Source organism: Pyxicephalus adspersus, chromosome 9 (genome assembly GCF_032062135.1).
Source record: "Pyxicephalus adspersus chromosome 9, UCB_Pads_2.0, whole genome shotgun sequence".
NCBI classification, from domain to species: domain Eukaryota; kingdom Metazoa; phylum Chordata; class Amphibia; order Anura; family Pyxicephalidae; genus Pyxicephalus; species Pyxicephalus adspersus.
Window position 1 is genome coordinate 54,078,139 of NC_092866.1, and position 22,687 is coordinate 54,100,825.

Below are 22,687 nucleotides of genomic sequence, written 5' to 3' on the forward strand. Positions count from 1 at the left end.
ATCTATCTATCTATCTATCTATCTATCTATCTATCTATCTATCTATCTATCTATCTATCTATCTATATCTATCATTCTATCTATCTATCTATCTATCTATCTATCTATCTATCTATTCTTCTAAAGGCATTCCTGGCACACCTGTACACAGGTATAGGCTGCATTTTGATAGCTCCAGTTGATTGTTGAAAAATGCATTGAAAAGAATAAATTGTGCACAAATGTTGGTAGCCCAATAACAACCATCTTCCAAAAATTCATCATCTTAAAAAGCAATTAAATATGATTGGTTGGTCGGGATTATTGCACCACTTTTTGCCTTAATAAATACCCTCGAACAGCTGTTGTCACCAAAGAACAACTTGCAAAAAAATTACCCCAACAGTTGACAAAAACAACACAAAGTATCTGATCCCTTCTCCTTATAAATGTATAAAGACGCCGAGCACTCAGCTTAAACTATTCGTTCAGTAATGATTTTGATCACATCATTAATTTTCTATATCGGCTCACTTTTTGTGCAGCAGTCAGCTGGATTTCTAAAACAGTCTCGTTGCGAATATACATGGTATCAAAAACTTGTCCAGTAAACCAGATGAGAAAAAACAAACAGGGACTTTGGTGTGCAATATTTCTTCCTCCTATAACTGATTATTTCAGTTTACTGGCAAGGTGAAACATTCCCCCCCCCAGGTGTTTTTAAGTTTCTGGGATCTCAGTGGTGAGATCACCGCGCTTGAGTTCCCAGCTCCGCCAACCTGCTGTGGCCATTACATGGCAGCCCTACTTTCTCGGATGGGAACTTGTATGAGTTTATATTTTGCAGACTGTAGCAGTGGATGGAGGGGAACAGAAAAATGGGATTCCCCATGGGGCATATAAGTTAGACATTGTGATTGGTAACCCACCATGGCAGACTAATCAATGAGTGGCTCTGTATGAAATGTTATTATATTATCAATAATATATGATGAATGAAAGGGTCCTTTAAGAATCTAATATTATTACATTTTATATCTGCTAAGTAAATATTTGTTTATTTTGTATTCACAATATTGAGAAAAGTACCATGTTGGACAAACCTACCTTTGCAAGGGATATTTATTATAAGAATAATACAATAATACAATAATCAGAATAGTTATTTAATGATACTGCGAATGATACTGCAAAACAATGAAATCTAGTTGCTATGAGTTACTGCACTCCAACAAAAGTGAGATCGGAGTTTAAAGATATTGAACATAATAAGCAGTTGACTTTCACTTCCCTTACTGTTCTAGATGGATGTAAGGTGACATCTGGTTGCTATGGGCGACCACGCTTTGCACTTTATAAGGGTACTTAAATTTGACAGATGAGGGTGGCAGCTGGTGCAATGCACCTTGTTTAGGAAAGCCGGGTACATCGATAATTGATAGGAGACTGCTGGCCAAAATAACGCATTGATGGGTAACGCCTGCACCAAGACAGGAGCGTAGACTACCCAACTGTGAAGGGAAAACAGATGGATTTAGACACACAAGGCCACCTGGTGCTGCTGCACAGGTGGGCCAGGACCATGAACTGGAGCTATTAGAGGCGGCTAATTACCCAATCTGCAGGACAGACGCTCCCTTTAATGACCCTACTTTGTATCACTGCAAGAGAGGTGACGGCTCTGAAAAGTTTGCATGTCATGTAGTTGTCACAAAACTCTGCAGCTTCATAATTGCAAATCTGACGTAGAACTTCAACTGTCCCATACATGGTAGGATTGTCCCTATTTTGGAACCAAATGTCATTCTTCTTCAAATGACTCTTGGAGTTCTGGTGTACAGATCCCTATAAATAATTGTAACTGGTAATGGAATGCACTAAACTGTTCATCCATTCATCGTATTGTTGCATTGGGTAGTTTTAAATATTGATATAAAGGAGGAAAATGCCCCACTGGGTTTAGGTGGCCATTCTATGCTGGTGTCCATAAATGGGAGTTATGGCTTCTGCATATTTTAGAATCCAGCAATAAATTTGTTAAACCTGGACAAAATAAAGTCTGCTTGTTTCCCATAATAATTAGTTTTATTTCAAATCAGCATTTAGAGTTTATCCAGGAACTGCATTTCCCAAAAGATTTGAGACTTTTAGTTCCTCAGCGTAAGGTTTTTCATTCTAGGTGATTTAGGAAGCAAATGCAACCGGTAAGATTTCTAATAAAGTTAAAAGTTTAAAAGACCAAAACCAAAACGGCTCTATTCCTTCTCCAATAAACGTCTACGTTGTAGTCCACAAGGGAATTCTATGTTAAGGATAAGAGTGCTTTGCACAAAGTGCCCTTATCCTGCCTGCCTACCCCGCTGTAGTATACAAGTGTCCCCTTCTCCTCCCCATGCATACTTACTCATGGATTGGCTTCCTGTTGGGTTTTATCTCCTGAGCCAGGGGTCACATGGAACACGGCATGATAAAACGTTATAAAAACTCCTGCAAAAGTCTGTATCTTGGGGAAAGGAGGGTGCACTTGTAGGCGATTATTATGTGCACTTTGTTTTGCTATCTGTAATATAAACATTTCAAGAAGACTGTAATGTACAACATCAGCAAGTCCAAATCTTCTGTTTGATTCTGGGGCAATCCCACTGCAAAGGTAGTTTCCTAGAGTTCAGCTTTAGGATTTGCCAGTGCAGTCAGTGCAGAGCTAGTTCTTGTTTAACAGGTCAGCTAATATTTTAAGAAATACCTTTCTTGCACAAATGCAAAGTGACTATGTGTTCTCTTTTTTCACTATTTAAAGTGGAACTAAACTTGTTGGTGGGTGCTTCTTCAATATTCAGTAAGTGTGCACAGTATACTTGCCAATTATGGCACATACTTACCTGTGTGCAGTCACTCTGCAACAATGACAGGGGCCATCAGGGGCCAACAATGACAAAGGCCATCTTTACCGCTGGCTCTATGGGGGACTTCTGTGAAGACAGTGATCCCCTTCAGCCGTTAGATGTTGTAACCCCCTGCGGTGCTGCACACAGAGCGGAGCTCTAGGCTACATGGCATATGTGCTATACAGTATAGAGCCTAAACAAAGAGCCACCAGGAGACAGGGAGTTGAGTGAGGTTGAGGTGCTGTTCTTCCTCCAGAGGAGGAAAAGCAACTGTGTGGCCAGTAGTGACTTTCAGGAACTGCACCGCTATAAAAATTATAGTGCACAAATATGTGTAAATATGTGCACAAGATGTTTCCCAACCAGTTGAATGGGAGCTTTGGAATCACAACTAAGCCTGCTGTAGAACAAGTCTGAAATGGCCTTATGTCCTCATTATACATTGGAAAGCACATTGTAGTCTTGAAATTTCTGATGTATTGGAGCAAAATGTTATAGTTGAAGTGGCCCTACTGTCTGTTGCTGTTCAAATAAATCACTCGTTGGCCAAATTTAACAATGCAAGTGAAATCTTTACCTTTCTGTATGAATGTTAGAAACTATTCTGCATGCCGGTGGGGGGGGGGGTCATGTGATTGGTACCAATGAGCTGGTCAGAACCTGAACACGTCTCATTCAGTCTACTGTGTGCCAATACCTTGGCTTCAATTAAATAACCCTCTGTTGATCGGTTAGAGTTAAAAAAAAGATTCAAAATAAACTCATCAAAAGAAGCGACATAGATCCACTTAGTAAAAAATAAACCTGCCCTGAGATAAATTTGTAGGCTGCCGTTGCTGACCTCTTATTGAGCATGCTAGTTGCTAAGCTGCCTCTGAATTAATTATTTAGAGTCACTGGTCTGGAAACGAATATTAACAGTAAGTGTAGTTAACACTGGATTGTAGTGTTGAGGTGGGTCATGAAGCACTAAAGCCAATGGATCATCATGACAAGCAGTGGAAGCCACTAAGTATTTATGTGTAATAAGTTCAGCATCTCACAGGCTATCGCAGCCTTCGTCTACTGGAGGGCAAAATACTTTTTTTTGGGAAACTATTGCTGTTTTCTTTTTAAATCCCTTTCCTCAAGGGTGGATGAACTTCCTAACTGGATCCGTTTTTTACTTTAGCAATTAAAAATTTGGATATTGTTCCTTTGAATTCCAAAATATGATAAGTGCTGTATTTCAACTTTTATCTGAGTGCAGATATTGGTTCATGGCCTTTTCCTTTCCATTATTGGTTCATGGTCCTTTCCATTCTGATATTGGTTCATGGCCCTTTCATTTCCATTCTTGGTTCATGGCTTTTTCCATGCCTTTTTTTGGTTCATGGCCCTTTCCTTGCCTTTATTGGTTCATGGCCCTTTCCTTGCCTTTATTGGTTCATGGCCCTTTCCTTGCCTTTATTGGTTCATGGCCCTTTCCTTGCTGTTACTGGTTCATGACCCTTTCCTTGCCCATATTGGTTCATGGCTCTTTCCTTTACAGTTATTGGTTGATGGTCCTTTTTTTGTCATTATTGGTTGTTGGCCCTTTTTTGCCATTATTGGTTGTTGGCCCTTTTCATTGAAGCTGCATACAGAGGCTGGCAAAAAAATTTTGGCTGTTAGGGACTTACATTATGTTGTACCCATTATATGGTAATAATTTTATCAATTTTAATATCTATCTATCTTTCTATCTATCTATCTATCTTACACAAGACATACCAAAGTCGGGTGATTAGAGGGTTAGGCAGAACGTCACACTACTTATTTAGTAGTTAGTGAATGGACACAGAACAGGTGAACTCAAACAAAAATTCCCAAATTGTTCAAAGGTAGCCACAATGAGGACTATTTAGATCATTCTAGAAGGCAGGGCAGCAAATTGGAACCTTCTGATACATGACACACATGTGCCATTGAAATGTGTGTGTGCCACCACTGAGTGATCTGGTACCCTAGCCATGGCTTTTCTAGTCTATGCAGAAATCCGACCCTCAGCTGTTATTATTGAGATCTTGCCACTACTTGATATGAGTTCTATCATATAATAGTTTCAGGGGTGCGGAGCAGCTATAATCCACCTTTTTAACTCCTGCTATAATTTCTATATCCACATTATATTAGTGTGGTGGCCAGTGGGAAGAATACCACTTGCATTGCTGTGAATAAGAAAGAAGTCCACCTTACAGAAAGCCAAAAAAATCACTGGTGTCACTTAGTCTGACCTGAGAGGTACAAATTGCTCAAGGAACCCCCCGTTACTTCCGGAGGAACCTGGTTGGGAACAATGGTGTGGACCTTGTGGAATTCATTGTATTGTAGCTCTGTGCTTAGTGCTTTGGGGGAACAGAGCAGCGGACTTTCCAGTGATGGACCTTTTACCAGTTAGACTCTAATTGTTGCTGCTAAGTGTGGGATTTCTGTCTATACAAGAAACTCTGTAGTTAGGGTGTCAGGTCTCCCACAGGTGGCACATATAATTTTTGTGCCCAAACTGTGGCAATGGAAATATTCTTTGACCCAGAGAGTACAGGGACTGAACTAGCAGAATGTAATGTGCATTGTGTACATCAGTGTGCTTTATTTTCTTTTTTGTACCATTTAAAAAAATATATATTTAATGCTCATACATTTGTATGCACCCCATCACTGCCCAGGAACTTGTATCCAAACCTCCCCCCTTTCCAGGTCCTTAGCACAGGGTTAATTGAGCTTCACCTTCTTGTAACAGTGCTTGTTTCTGGGCATCCAATCATTGGCACAGCGAATCTTGAAAGAGGGATGTTGAGATGTCATCAAAGATCTAATTGAATTCTTTTTGCCCCCTTTAGCTCACACCACTCATCACCTATTATGTGATTTTTTTCAAAACAGTTCCTATAGAGCCTGCAGCTTATAACATTCTGTTCTTAAATCCAAAAGTTCCCAAATTATAGTTTTGTGACATAGATGTCAAAGTAAAACTATGCCCCCTCCCAAAAAAGCTGTTGCAATTCTACAATGCTTTCTCATTTTTTGGTAATCACATAGCAAAGTCCCACCTATGAAGCTGGTTAGGGAATTTATTGAACTTATTGAAGCTCCAGTAAAGAGGTGGCAACAATACTGCACTGCTTCTGAATTCACAGCAGAGTTGCCACCCTCATGTCAGCTGTGCTTGCTTGTACCACGGTGGAATAAAAAAGGGGAGCATAACAGTAGAGGGGAGAATAACAGTATTGTCACTGCTGTAGCTTGCTAATCAGCATCTGGCCAAATCAAGTCCTTATTGGTTTGAATAATTATGGTGTGATTGGTGATTAGATTTTTCATTTTGCATCCAATTCCCCAGTCTTATATGCAGAAACAACATGTTTGTGGTATACTAGTGGTACCACTCGAAGAGAGAAAAGGAGGGTTTTTTTTGGCTTGTAGTAGTGTTCCAAAATATATACAAAAATTTCATTTTCAAACAGAATAGAAAATGTAAAATACAAACTTTTTATTAGATCACTTATATGACCCTTATCCCAACTGAATTATATTCATGCAGTGGAGAGGGGTCTTGTTCTACAAAGCTATACAATGCCGTCTATGAATGCTATATATTACATACAGTATGTTGTTATTTCATATGCCATAAATACTCGACGCGTTTCACCCTACTTGGCTTTTTTAGGGGATTGAGGAACTTGGTGTTTGTTACTTCATAGTCACAAATACCATAGATACATACATAGCTTCTGCTTGTTTCAAGCGGGAATGGCTTATTGAACAGGTTGACCATTTTTATTTGGTGGAATGTACTGTTATAGGCATCCAATCACTTGGTTATCATGCTTGTAAAATCTGGATTGATTAAGACCATTTAATATATGTTGTGCTTGGTATAGAGTCATTGCGTCCAAGTTTCCTCTTCACCAAGTTACTCCACCCTTCTGCAAAGGCTGCCGGCTGGCCCACCACTATACCATCAAGAACCTCCGATTGAACAGGAGGATACTTCCTTTATAGACATTTAAATTTGTTCTGCCACAAATGTGACCACTTACCCACTTTTAGGAGATCTGCTGCTTTGCTCAATTAGAAGCAATAACAAGCAATAACTTTGTACCAAGCACGAGATATATTAAATACCCTTAATCAACCCAGATTTTACAAGCATGATAACCAGTTGATTGGATGCCTATAACAGTACATTCTACCAAATAGATATGGTCAACCTGTTCAATAAGCCATTCCCGCTTGAAACAAGCAGAAGCTATGTATGCTCCCATGGTATTTGTGACTATGAAGTAACAAACACCAAGTTCCTCAATCCCCTGAAGAAGCCCAGTCTGGCGAAACGCGTCAGGTATTTGTGCAATATGAAATGACAACATACTGTATGTAATATATAGCATTCATAGACGGCATTGTATAGCTTTGTAGAACAAGACCCCTCCCCACTGCATGAATATAATGATTTTACAAAAAAATTGTATTTGAAATGTACTATTCTGTTATGAAAAATGTTGTTTATGCAAATCAAGTCCTGCCCACTGCTTTTTGTGTCTGCTGATGAAACCCTCCCATTGTTCTCTGCAGTGTCTGGGAGGGGAAGTGGGTAAGATACAAATGGAGGAAGATTTTGTTGCTCGGTTAAAAAAGAGAATTTTGTTTGATATGAGCATTACATAGTAACTGGATTTGGGACTGTTGTGCAGGAACCAACAAGTAAATGAAGCAAAGAGGTGACATAAAATGAATAATAACCTAAATGCAATCTTCATTGTATGCCTTTCTAAAGTCGTGAACATCCCTCATCATTGTGTGTGAGAGATAACATTGCAATCAGTGAGAGCAGTCTAACAGCTCACTTGTCAGAGGAAAGGGCACTTATTAGACTCTTTCTAATAGCTGCATACACTCTGATTGTTTTTAAATTTAATTTTCATTTTGATAGGTTCGATTAGGCCTAGGAATTCTATTTTCTTATTGTACACAGACACGCTTCTGTTTTCAGTTTAATAGAATTTTTAATGTAAAATGAAAGGCTGAAAAAATTAATCAGCATTGTTGAAATTATATTGATTACCTTTCAATCAACTTCACATTTGATCAATATTGATGAGAGGACTTTAGGGAAAAAAAAGAAGCCTGGGCTATATACAGCTGCAATACACATATAAGAGATGTTACTTGCCAATGGGGTTGGAGTTCTGTCCATCCAGTAATGAGATTTACTCAGCTCCACATAGCCAGCGCAGGGACCTGACTTTTTCTACTGCAATAAAGTTTGGCCTTTCCCTGTACCAATTCTATGATAGAATAATAAAGCAAGCAGCAAACTGCTGAGCCCAATTATTTCTTCTCTCTGTCAGTTACCATGTTGCATTTTGGAACATGTGTATGCAGCAGAGCCTGATTGGATCAGAATGCTGCTCTTTCTTTTGCCAGTCCAAGGTCTACTACCTAGGCCACTGCAGAATGCTATGAAAACAAATTAAAGTTCCTAATATTCATTATATATATATATTAGGATATTGAATTGAAAAAAATATTGGGAGGAGTTTTTTAAAATGTTGGATTGTTCAGTAGTGATCACCTTAGCTTTAGCCTAGTTCCAGGGTAGGGCATTGAGATAAGAAAGAAGTGTCTGTAGGGAAGCAAGAAGGAGTGTGTGGGTGCAGGTGAATGTCACCCCTAGAAGTGATATTCCGTACCTGAGTGACAGTACCATTGTTACCACTCCTAACACTCCACCCGCAGCTCATCTGTCCGGCAGCTTTCAGCATCCTCAGGCTCCCTTTAGCCTTGCAGAGATTTGCCTTTTGAGCATCCCCTGCTCTTACCAGCATGTGCAGCAGCCAATGAGCAGAGTAGTTCATGGTCCAACCTTGTCCTGCTATTGGCTGCTAGCTATATTTATACCTCCCTGATTCCAGGCTATGGTTGCTGGATCTTCAGCCTTGTACACTTTGCTATATTGTGCCTTTTGGGATTCCTGACCTATGCTTTACCTTGAATATGATTATCTGCTGCCTCCCCTGACCTGTCCTCGGACCTTGACTATGCTTGTCTGCCGCTTGCCCTGACCTCTGCCTGGACTTGGACTATACTTTCCTGCCGCCCGCCCTGACCTCAGTCCGCCTAGACCTTGCCTCTTGCTGTCATCTTACTGATGACAGCTGATTTTGGCTGTCTCTACACCAAAGTCCTCTGTTCTGCTAGCCCTTGATGGGGAGTTGTGACCCGGTGTTCGTCCAGTAGCAAAATAGTTGACTGGCCACTGGGGTCACAGCAGAACATCTCTTTCAGGGTGCTCTTGTGAGGATTGGGAGACACTTAAACTCTTCAGCACAGGTATTCCCACGTCACCTGTCAGAAGGTGTAGCCCTAACACTAACTGACTTGGATTTGGAGGAACTGTTCTTCCTTTAGTCTATCTGTCTTTCCTATCCCCAAAATTTGGAACGTATCGTGTTGGTGGGTGTTACCAATTCTAATAGTTATGTCCCGATCAGAAAAATCTGGTCATTTGGTTTACCAGTGTTGCTAAACCACATCAAAGTGCACAGTAACACCATTAGTATCGGGTCAACAAAACTCTTTTTTTTATGGGCTGCATCAAGCAGGACCTTGAAAAGCTTTTAAAAAGCAATGCGTTTCCAAAGGTAGCCAAAAAAACCCTGAAAAGCTTTATCAGTCACATCTAATAATTACTCAGTTACATACATATATTTGGTGAGGAGGGGAACAAATCTATGTCTAGTATCTAGAGCCTGTAAAATGCCAAGGCAGTGGTCACTGATCGCCAGACTTGAAATGGAAGACACAATTTTCCATTCAGGTACAGCAGATATCATTCGGAATTGGACAAGGGGATAATCAAGAGGGTGTCTTTGGATTCTTATTCATTTCGGAAAGAATCAGAAGAGCTCAGCTGGGAGGTCGAATAAAGTCCTTGGGCAACTCATATGTGGAAAAAGATTATTCACAGCGTGTTTTAGTATTTGTGAAATTGCTATGGCTGCGAGTTGCACAGAGTCAAATTATATGCTTTTGTTTAAAATACGGACTGAGCATAACCAATCATAGTTTACTTTCAGTGTTCTTGTTTTTCTTTTTAAAATCTGATCGCTGAGGTTCTGAATGGGAAATTCAGTGTATTTAAAGTTAGTTTAATCAATACCTGCCCCCAGTCTGTAAATGAATACCCCTAACATGGGGGGTAGATTTATAAATGTCTTCCCTTTGAGAGCTGGCAGTCAACACATAAGTGGGCACTAGCTCTCAATCTTGGCTGTCATTGACATCTTGGTTCCTACTGGTTTTTAAACCAACCTATGTGGCTCCCAATAATGTGATCATATGCATCAATGTTACCTGCCTAGTACTGTATAGTCTAGTACAGACTTTCTCAACCTTTTTACCATGGGGGACCCCTTGAAATAACTTTCAGGTCTTCAGGAACCTCTTCTATAATTACTATATCCACAACTCACAGTACATTAGTGTGGTGATGAGTAGGAAGAATGCCCCTTACATTGCCAGCAATTGGGAAGAATGTCACTCTTACAGATAGCCAAAAAGATTGGCATCCATGGTAGATGACTTGACCTGGTTGAGAAACACTGGTCTAGACTTTGCCATCTTTTCAATGGAAAATAAAAGAAATTTATTTAAACAGTGCACCTAAAAAAGCTTTATCATTACAAAGTATAGAAATTATTTATGCGAATAAGCCATAAGTTATTTTGAGCTAACCAACCCATGCTGACACTGCTAAATTTTGCCTGGGTACCTAGAAAGAAAAATGTTCAATATGATACTAATATATATTGCAGAGTGTAAATTCAGCTATATGAGATGCGATCAATTACATACTAATGACCACTTAAGTGTAATTTGTTGTTATGATTTGTGCTCACTGATATGATTTTTTTAATCCCGTGCCCTATTGTGATTAGCATGAATCATTAGGTGGCAAAAGTCTTAGCTAGAGACATTTGGAAGAGAAAAGTCTCAACATGAATATTGAATGTATCTCACAGGGATGCAGAAAGTGTATTTAATAAGTTGTTCTATTTAATTGGAGCTGACTGTTTTAGAAAGCCCTACTTCTCCATCTTCACTTCTAATACAGTATAATATCTTGAGATTCCATTAGGGAAAGTAACATCAAATGGGGCAAATGGGTGAATGTTGGAACCAGGTTAGCTGCTCTCAGTTGAAACCTAAACCAATTCTATGCACCCAGGAGCAGCAAACCGCACCACAGGTAATGTATTTGCATTTGTTGCCCTTGTGGTTCTTACTCCAGAGGGGAAAAAGCAAAAAGTGTGCCCAAAAATAACTTGTTGCTTCTAAATTCTGTATCACAATCCTAAGCAATCACAGCTGAGTGTGAACTTGGCCTTGGAGTCCCAACTCCCAGTTAGTTGAAAGGCCATTGTTGGGAACCTAAATAGCCCTTGGTTTGAACCAAGCAATTTACCTAAAGCAACCAAAACAGTAAACAGACCTAAATGTCTTAGATTGGGGTAAAGTTTTTTTTGTTTGTCTGTTAACACACATTTTGCAACAAAAAAAAAACATGGGGCCCTTTTCAGATTCATCATGACCCATATGCTCCATAAAGACATGGTACGATGTATTGACCTTAACCCTACTGAACACCTATGGGATGAATTAGAACAATAATTGCTAGCTAGGGCTTCTTATTCAGCATCAGATCCTGAATTCCAAAATGTTCTTTTGGCTGAATGAGCACAATTTCCCAGGAACAAACCCCAAAATCTCATAGAAACCGTTCCCAGAAAATTTGAAGCTGTTATAACCTCAAATAAAAAGATAATTCTCGTTATTTAACGTCCATGGTTTTGGATTGCCAAGTGGCCAACATTGCTCTGATGTTCAGATGCCCACAATTGATAAGCCATATAGTGTATCCATTTAGAGAGCAGATATATGTCATATAAAGATACAGAAATATTAATGACAATATTCGTCAGCAGTTCACATTCAGCAGGTGAATAATTCCAAGCACAGATCCAGATCTAATTGGGACCATTAAAATGTGAATTTTTTTCTGGGCTTAATGAGTCACAAAACAAGAATTTGATGACAATTTTTCCCAAACATGACTGTGATAAATATCCAAATATGTGTGATTATATTGAATTATGAACCTGCATCTAAAAATATGATGAAGTTGATTCTGAAATAGCTTTTTCATGTATGCACAGGCAAGTTCTGTTTTCTACAGGCAGACACATTTCTCCAAGTGAATTATCGTGTCTTTCTTGCAATGGTCATTTAGCTTGGATGCAGATTGCACTCTGACATACAGACAGATATCTGACAGAACTGCTAGAGGCTACTACATGATTTATACATTAGGGCTGTATATTCATTGGCTACACATTGCTGCTAATTGTGCATGTAGTTCCAAAGCAGCTTGTCAGCCATACTGCCAAAGAGGAACTTGTATTTCAGTCCAAAGGAGGTGTGATGGATGGGTACGGAATCTGTTTAGGTTTAATGAATACAGACTAACCGAGCAGTGCTAATAATATATATATTATAAATATATACTAATATTACCATTATATATATATATTTATATATATATATATATATATATATTCACATACACACTATATATATATTAGTGTAAAAACTAAAATTATTAAACCTAGAGCAAATATTAATGCAGAATTTAATTTCTTGGTGTAAGTGAGCTTTTGTCATAATTGTCATGATTGACATCATGTTTGCTAAATGTGGCACAGACCTACCTGTTTACAGGTACCCTGAAGCAATGACAGGCACAGGAACTTGTCCCACTGCATTCTATGAAGCCACCATCTTTGCTACTGACTCCTCAGCAGATTTCCAATCCATAGAGATCCCCCTTGGCCTGTGGATGATCATATATTGGCCCCAGAGTAGCCCCAGTGTAAAAGGCCAATCTCTACAGTGTGTAGCTATAAACAAAAAAACCCCAGGAGGCAGGGAATTTTTTTCTTTTGTTGGCAATTGAAGCTTTGTATGTGTAGGTATGGACTACAGCAATGAAAGTCTATTCACAGTGGTATGACAAATAGAGCCAGGCTCTTCAATGCATGACCCTATTACTGCTGCTTTCCCCACCATTTTCAATGCTGAGTCTTCTATATCCATCGTATTCCTCTTTGGCCATTGGGTGACCACTGATAATCCTCACATTATAAAGTCTTTATTACCTTTCAACATGATTGTATAGTTAGATAGTAACACAAAGGGTCAACGTATGATCACCACCATAAAGTGGTGAGGGGTCAAAAACATTGTCAGGTTTTTAATTGTCTCGTCATTGGGATTACTGTCCTAACTTGTCCAAGGTAACCAATCACATCAGGACTTAAAGTGGGGGAGAATCCAAATGGTCTTTCAACAGAACAGGAACAGAACAGAAATCCTTTCCTGGGACAAACAATAGGAGATTTCCCTACTCACTTCCTGTTGTACCCAGGGGACAGGAAATTCAGAACCCCCCATTCCTAAAGGGACACAAATAGAAAAACTCTACAGGAGACGTCATCATTCCTCACTCTTTATCAGACATAAAAATAAATACTTTACATTTTAGATACACTTTAACTCTACTTCTTCATCTTCTGTATAATTTTATAATTTGATACTTTAAGGCATGACAGTGTGTTAATGAACTTTGTAATGAGATTTCTTGTCATATTTATTTCTATTATGTGAATGCAGGTCTATGACATATCCATTATTTCCAGTGAGAGTTTTGTGCTGTCATAGGGAGTATGTACAAATGTCTACAGTTAAGGTGACCATAGATGACATGATATGACCATAAGGGAGATGTCTTATTGTACTTAAATTGTTACCGTAAGGAAAGGATCAGATCCCTCTTGTGGGTGATTTCTCAAAAAACTGTAAAATCCCCCTAAGCCACAATAAGTACCTCCGATTGTCAAAGACAATACGTTCCTCCTAGGAGATTAGAAACAACAATATAATTGCAAATGTGACTTGAAATCGTGAGCATTAATTGTAATTACCAAGCTGTGTATGACCACCCTGAGACTTAGCTACAATGGAGAAATGTCTGTTCTCAAATCCAAATACCAAATAAATGTAAAAACAAAAGGGGCTAATGTAGTGTCACCCTAATGACAATTAAAGATATGAACTCCTCTCTGTACAATCCCACAAATCCTTGTATAGTTGTAGAAATATTTTGAATGAAAAAAAGTATTATTGGTCCACATTTATAGCTCAAACTGTACCAAAGTTTTTGATATCTTTTCATCATTTTTAAGCAATATACCATTTTTTTTTTAAATCCTCACCATTTGGTTTATTGTGTGTAGCATATTTATATTTAGTTTTTCTTTGCTATTTTAGACCAGGTGTTCTTAAACATGAGGACCCTAAATTTAGGGACCCAAATAAGAAAATTGTTATCATACTGGGACCCAAGAAGATGTATTATACCATATATAACAAATATCATAATGACAAAAAAGACAAACATGAATGGCCTAATAAAATAAATACATTTCAAAAATAAATAAAAAAAACAAAAAATTAAACGACAAGCAGATTAGGGCACAAATAGTAATTAATAGTTGTGATCAGATAGTTCCGACAATTCTGATTAGAATCAGAGCTTATTGAGTGTAATTAGATGATAGTTTTATGCTATGATTGTACAGTATGGAGCATTGCTGTGTTACTATGTTACACTGTGATAAAACAACACTGTGATTGTATTACAGTATTTTATTATATCAGCACAGTACAGACTGCAATTCTATGATAATATTACACAATGATTTTACAGCAGAATTACACTATACGGTTAAAAACACCCAAATATTACAGCACAGCAAACAATGTGATTGTGTGACAGTATTATGTTATGATAGTACAGTATGCAGTGTTATTTTTCATAAATAGTGTTAACTTGCTATAAAACCTGACCTCAACATCTCCTTTTTTCCCCAACAACATCACACTTTTCCACTAGACCAGAGAAGGTGTTGGTATGACCACACTGCAGTATACAAAGTCTGATTGCATGACAATATTACACTATAACAGTCCAAGATGCATTGTGATTTGTGGGACATGTTACACTACAACAGCATATAGAGGTGATTGTATGGCAATCTGTTTGTATGAAATATAACACTATATAAGCATAGTACAGGGTGTTTTTATTACAATAATAAAATATTACAGCACAGTAAATAATGCAGTTGTGCATCATATGTAGTATAATACTGGGGGTTGCTCATGGTAACGGGATGCTTACAGGGCAGATTAGAGGCAGCAGACTCCAAAAATCACAAATTTTAATTGTTTAGGCAAGTGTTACAGCACACTCTCCAGCACTTCACAACAAAAATAACAAACAGTAGCCCAGCTGGGCCTCTGGTTACGTCATGTAGGTGCCCTCTCTTACTAACACACACTAAATAAACACTGTTTCACTCACCGTTCCAATCTGGTTTTGCCTGCTGGCTTTCCTGGAGCTCTGTCCCCTATCATGCGGCCTGGAACCCACTCTGGCTCCCTTCTCCTGCCTGGAACAGGTTCTTGCTCCCTTCACAGCCCAGAACCCTCTGGCTGCCTTTTCAGGTCGGAACCCCCCCGCTGCCTCCTCAGCCTGGAACCCTCTTGCTGCCTTCTCAGCCTGGAACCCTCTGGCTGCCTTGATACTTTTACATTATAACAGCCAACGGAACAGTGTAATTGTGGGGCAATATTACACTACAAAAGCATAACATAGAGTGTGATTGTATGACAATAGTACACTATAACAGTCCAAAGAACAGTGTGATTGTGGGATAGTATTACCCTACAATATCATAGTACAGAGTGTGATTGTATGAAAATAATGTACTATGACAACCCATGGAACAGTGTGATTGTGTGAAAGTATTACACTACAATATCATAATATAGCATATGATTGTATTACAATATTACATTATACTATGACAGCCCAATGAACAGTTTGATTATGGGACAGTATTACACTAAAATATTATATTATAGCATGTGATTGTATTGTGATAAAACACTATACTATGACAGCTTAAGGAAAAGTGTGATTGTCGAACAGTATTACACTACAATAGCATAGTACACAGTATGGCTGTAGAACATTGTGATTGTGTGACAATACAACACTATAGAAGTACAGAGTGTTTTGTATTATAATATTAAAATAATACAGTACGGTAAACAATAAAGTTTTGTATCATGTTATGATAGAACAGTACACAGTGTGATTTTTCACAGGAAAGGAGATAAAAGTGTTAACTTGTTATATAAGGTGATCTCAACACCTCCTTATTCTACAACAATATCACACTTTTCCATTAGATCAGAGAGGGTGTTGGTATGACTGCTCCACAGTATACAGAGGGGGATTGTATGCAGTCATTGCTGAATTAGATTGGGAAAGGGGTGTTCTGTTCCATCTTCTGGTGGAATTTTCCAAGTCTCTCCTGGCTGTCAGAGCTGGAAAGGTTTAGTCTCTGTGTGCAGGTCTGAGCGCTGGTGTTTGAATAGGCCGTTCATGCAGGTTCTGGAAGTCTGGGATATTTACTGATAGACGGCATTGTCAATATTGAGCCACAGAATGTGGGTCCTGCAGGGTATTACTGCATATACTTGGCAGCTCACTCGTTTAACCACTTCTGCTGGGTAAGATAGATTACTAACCCTGCAACTTAAACCTTGCCATAATGTATATGAGGAATCACAGGGAATCTTATATATATAATGTATATGAGGAATCACAGGGCATTGTATATGTAGGGCAATCAGGCACAGTAGGCTTGTGCCAACTAGTGGCAGGGGTAAGGGGGGCAAACGTTGGTCCTGTATAGGTTTTGACCACACATTGTTGATAGCGTCCTGCTGTCCTGTTGGAGACACCACAAACTAACCGGGATGTCCATGCATGAAGAACATATAGACCATGGAACATGAAGACCTCCTCTTTGGACATAATGTTCTGGCCAGAGTGATCAATTGCAAGGCATGAACACTGTTTTGTGAGTAATAGGATGAGTTCAGTGACCATGGGTAAGCTATATCAGAGAGCCTACACAAGGTTTGGATGAGCCAATTTTTTTATAGTACAGGTAGTCCCCGAGTTAAGGACATCCGACATACGGACGACTCCTAGATAAGAACAGGGCGTCCCTGCTTTCTCCTGTGCAGGACGGAGGCTTGATGGGGGGAGGGGCAGTTTGCATGACTTGCAGAAGAAATCTTTTGTTAAACACAGCTAAGGTTGTGGGTGATCTTAAGAGCTGAGCTGTAACATATGTTCAGACAAATATCTGTCCTAATTGATTTTAATAAAATAATCTACTTGTTCCAACTTACAAACAAATTCAACTTAAGAACAAACCTACAGTCCCTATTTCGTATGTAACCCAGGGACGACCTGTAGTTGGAATGGGAAGGGTAAATATTGGTTCTCCTGTTAGGTTTTTTCTGTTCTGGTAGGGGCATTTCCTATCCTGCTGACAATGCGTTCACGAAACAGGAAGTTATATAAAACTGCAAATGGAGCTTAAAAAGCACAAACCTTGCTGAATGTACATCTATTTCTCTCTGGTATATCACATAAGTGATTTGAATTTCTAAATCTCATATATCCCCCGAGGAAGCTATGTTGTGAAATGTGTTGGACACACTTCAGAAAGAAAAAAACAATTTGTGATATACTTTTAATCTGGACTTTCATGTCTATTCCTGATGCATCTGATCTGTTTATATTAAAGAGTTTTCTTTATCAAATAAAAAATTGTTTAATAATGTAAAGGTATTTTGTTTTTGGTAACAACCATTAAACCTATTTTTTCATGAAGACCCAGAACAGCTTTATGGGTCTTTTGCCTCAAAAAGAAATATAATTATGAAAGTTTTTTAACATTCCCCTACTCTATTGAGTTCCTTTTGAAAGATTTTCCTTACTTCCTCTCTGGTAAGATGTTGTCAGTCAAATAGGAAGGCGAATGTAGCCAACAAAGGACCGCTATGCAAAAATGGCTGCCCTTGTGCAATGGCTCACTTTGCATCTCCCTATGCCCACCCCTGATGGGAAGTGAGTGAAAAATCACTTTAAGGGTACCCCAGATAGCAAAAAAAAAAAAACTCCCAGGACCCGAACCTTTCTTCACGCTAAAAATATATAGAACATTTTTGAGCTGCAGTGCTGGAGAAACAATGTTTCCTATGTAGTGTGTATGATCGACCTTGGTATTAATGCAACATTGACAAGTTATTTCCTAGCAAATGGTGCTTGTACTGTCAGTATTATCAAATACATCTAACATGAATAACTGGAATGAATTGTTTTTTTTATTTTTTTACAGCTTTTATTGGCATGAAGGCCAGTGGATTTGACTTATTTTCATAATATAATTGTGATAGATAATGGTTGGTGGCACTGCTGTTTTAGCTTGCTTTATGGAGAACGTGTCCCCAGGATCCCTCACTGTCTGCTCCTTCCAATCTCACTGTAGGATACAGTAGTGGCATAGAGTCAGAATAGAGAACCAGTAAGATCTGCAGGGACTACTCACTCCTGGAAATGTTGGTTTCCAAGCTGAATTTGGGGGAAAACAATTCTTGAAATAAAGCAGCGGTAAGTGGTGCTGTTTACCTATCCCAACCAGCATATACTTACATTCCCTTTATTCCTCTGCTGCTTTGTTCAGATGCCAGGAGCTTAGACAGGTGTTGCTTTGGCCAGTTGCAATTCAATGGAGCGTGTCCCAAACCGAAGGTTCCAGATATATTAGGCCTGATTTATTAAAGGCAGGAGAGGATACACTTTCATCAGCAAAGCTGAATGATCCAGCAAACCTGGATAGTCATTTGCTATTTGTTAGCAAATGTTTTCAAATCTGGACCAGAACCATTCCAGGGTTTTTTGGATCACCTGCTTCACTGATGAAAGTGTAGCCTCTTCAGCCTTGGAGAACTTTAATAATTCAGGACCATAAACTTCATGCAATGAAAATAGTGGAAAGGTAAGGAGGTAGAATTAAAGGTAGGGAAAGGTACGTATGTTCTGGAAAGAGCTGGGGGTAAAGCAAACAACTTTTTTCGTCTATATTGCACAATCATCCCATGATTTTTCTAGTAATATGTTATCTGTTTGATGCTAACATGGTGCAATGCAATAGAGAAGGGGTGTCACACTCAAATACACAGTGGGCCAAAATGAAAAATTTGGACAAAGTCAAGGGCCAACCTTAAAATTTACTGAAAAAAATCTAAAATTGGGGAAGGTCACTAATGAATGTCAACAGAGGAGGGGGCGCTTCTGGGTCCTGATTGACGTGCCAGCAGAGAATTCTGGGATTTGTAGTATTAGCGGTGCATGCACGGTCTACCAACGGGCCAGCTCTAGTAGACATTTGGTATTTTCTCGCGGGCCAAATATAATTAGAGTGTGGACCAGATTTGGCCCGCGGGCCAGAGTTTGACACCCCTGGAATAGAGCTTTGCATCTCCTTCTCTATTCTAGCTGCTGACAACAAGCTAATATAAAGGCAAATCCATGCACTTTTATTAGCGGTATCTAAAAATCAATTGAACATTTTTTTTAAACCAACTACTAAATGGTTTAAACATTGTTTGCACGTCCGTCTTTAAATTTCACATTTGACCAGTGTCTAGGGGCAATTTTCTACAGAGCGCGTGAGCTCCAAATGTAGTTTTCATGTTGCCGTGCCGTAGAGGGGATTGAAACTGTGCGGGTCACCTTCTGGTCAGCAGGCTGTCACTGTGAAATGCTGCTCCTTCTGCGGTAACTGACCTTGTTTTATTTCTTGCTAGAGGTGACATATCGGGAGGAGAGCTGTGATGAGGAGGACGTGCACAACAGCTGCCCCCAGGAGACTGACCTGGCTTTAAGACTTAGAATGAAACATCAACTCTTTCTGTCTTGTGGCAAGTATCCGTGCAGCATATATTCATTCACTCCGGGGATTGCGTTAATTACAGCCATAATGTTGCCTGCTGTTATTTACAGCTGAATGTTACTTATTAGTGTGATTACATCACAAGTGGGAGCATGTCCCTAAACTGTACAAAGAACCGGTGCCACACATGCAAAATTGTCAACAAAAATATTCAGGCGAGTAACAAGCTAATGGCATAAAAGAGAAAAAAATGATAAGGAAGGAAGTGGATTTGGAGAAACACATGGGCTTGGTGGTTGGCACTGGGCTTCGGTGTTTGGTGACTTCCATACATAGAGTTTAAAGCCTAATGCCAGGGTCTGGCAAAACAATTACCCCACAGTTGGGCTACTTCCGCACTGCAAGGGTTACATGCTTGTAAAGCAAAAGTACTTACCTTATTCCTCCTTTTCTGTGCAACCAAAACCCACACTCCACACCATTTCCAAAAAGCCACTCTGGGTTGCATTTGCAGGTACTGATATCATCCCTTATGTAAAGCTACATATAAGTGGTACACTAAGCAGCCCCGGAACATTGATAAATGGCTAAGTGGGGATAATCGCTGTACTTTCCGATGCAGAAGGTCAAATCAGGGTGCCACTTGCTCGTCCTCCCACCTCCCCTCTCCATAAAACAGAATGGCTCTGTGCATACAGCACTTGTTCATTCATCTGTCACTGGAAATAATCAGGAAAGACCATTTCCAGCAAAAATCTTTTAATGTCTATCTCACATCCATAAAGGACTTGAGATCAATAGTCCTGTATTATAAATGAAAGATGCTATAGGCCAGGCACAGAAATGGATTAAGGCGGAATGGGGCCCCAGGCAAGGTAGCAGCATTGGTCCCTCATCCTTTAAATTGACATTGATAGGGTTTGCAATATGCTCCCAGTTTGCATAGGGACTGTGCACAAATGCATTCTTCCATGTAAAGTGACAGACAGGTGCACTACTTTAACCAAACTCAACTATTAACTTGGTTTACTACAGGGCCATAAAAGTTGTAGCTGGGCCCCCCAAAAAGCCAGAGGTCAGATGGAAGAGGAGCATGCTAACCCCTGAGGAAGCAAGGGATACGCATAGGAAAATTGCTTTTTGCATTCCCTTTAAAAAAAAAAAAAAAGGGCTTTGAGCTCTTGCAGTTTCGAGATAGGAGATACTATCGTTCATCCTTAACCCCTTCCCTCCCACCATTACCATCTAAACTTTCCACTGCAGGATTTTCTGTGCTGTGGATACGCTCATAAACATTGTATTGCAGAATTAGCAGCCATTACCTTTGCTAGTTAAGCTATAATTGTTACAGAGTTATGTCTGGTACTGGCAGATTCATCAATCAGTAACCAATGAGCATGGTTCCCAGTCATCAGATTTCTATCATTTAATGGTGATCTATTGTCTACAAGCGGGCCTCCAATGCCTCAGCCGTCATTTGCCTCTTGATTTACTAAAGGAAAATAATCTGTTCACATAGCAAACTGAATATTACCCATTCCATCAGTTCTGCTGACTTCAACCAGCCAAGATTTCCTTACAAGTGATTGGGTATTCTTTGCAAAGTAAACTATCACCACATTCACCGAGCAAGGTGATAATTCACCTTGGTATTTGAGCAGCCTAAATTCCTTCACTGAATCAGCCCCTTTGTTGGAAGCAGTTGACCAGTTGCTTGTTTCAGCTATTAAAATGATTATCTGTTACCAAAACAAATGAATACATTTAGATCAGTGACTAGGTGAACCTAATCCTGACAATGTGGAAACTTGAGTGAATAATGCGGAAGTTGCTTTTTTTATTTTCCCTTGCTCTAGGGGCTGAATTATTTCAATGTTGGAATAGCTGGATTTGTTTCCAGAGTTAATTTATTGGTTGCCTTTTCTATTTAACATTTTCATCACCTGGCCACAACTCACATATACTATTTGGGTGACGCAGGGATAAGAAGTGAGGTCTTCTGAATGAGGCCACAATCAGAAATACAAATATTTATGTTTCATCCAAACAAAAATGGTTTAAATTCAAAGCAAAACATTCACCATGCAATGAGAACATTGTGAATAATTATTTCTGTACTATGCTGCATTTGTTTGCGCACTTTTCCAATGTGGTATATTTGTAAGCATGCACACCAATCATTGTACCCCACTGTACTTTTCTACTAATGGTCTATAGAAAGGTTCATTATGGAGACAAATAACTTATTATGTGGAGAATATGGATTTATGGATTTCTTCGTGCTGTGTAAAGCAGAGTTAAGCCCGTGTCTAAGGAGTAAACATATAGATTGGTTGGCTATTTGATAAAAGCTTTTTCCATCCTTCATTGCAGCCCATCTGCCACTAACAAAGTGCAAGCGTACATGGCATATTATAGTTTGTATTATGTTTTATGAGATATATTTTAGGCAACAGAATGATTCATTTACTATCTATAGCATGTGCTTGTGTATTAATAATATTATGTGGATACAGGTGTGCCTGGAACAATACAAGGCTCTAATAAATGATAGGGGTGTAGTGTTACCATTTTTATTATGTGACAAGACATAGACAAAGAATTTTTTTTTTGCAACTCTTGGTAAAAAAATGTACTTTGATTGCACTCATGTTTTGTTTGAGTTGAATTAGTTGAGTTACATTCTGTTGGAACTTATTTGGTCTTGGGTACAATGTATAGGTTGGCCATCAGAGAAGTAAAGTCGTAGTTGGTTCCATTTTGTGTAAGTTGAAAATATCCTGATAAGGTATATCCTTTGACCAGACAAGATGGTAAAACTATTGTCTTAGATTTTGTATCTGAAAGCTAAGCTGTGCT

At 39.0% G+C, this 22,687-nt stretch overlaps 1 protein-coding gene across 2 annotated transcripts in view; it reads left to right on the forward strand.

Moving 5' to 3' along the window:
* CHST1 (carbohydrate sulfotransferase 1) overlaps positions 1-22,687 on the forward strand; it is a 29,041-nt gene that overhangs the window by 1,299 nt on the left and 5,055 nt on the right. Inside the window, exon 2 of one of the 2 annotated variants that reach the window (XM_072422071.1) lies at positions 19,743-19,856. The exons of the other annotated variant lie outside the window; for it this stretch is intronic. The gene's annotated coding sequence lies outside the window, so the exon portion shown is untranslated. The remainder of the gene's footprint in view (positions 1-19,742; positions 19,857-22,687) is intronic. 2 annotated transcript variants of the gene reach the window in all.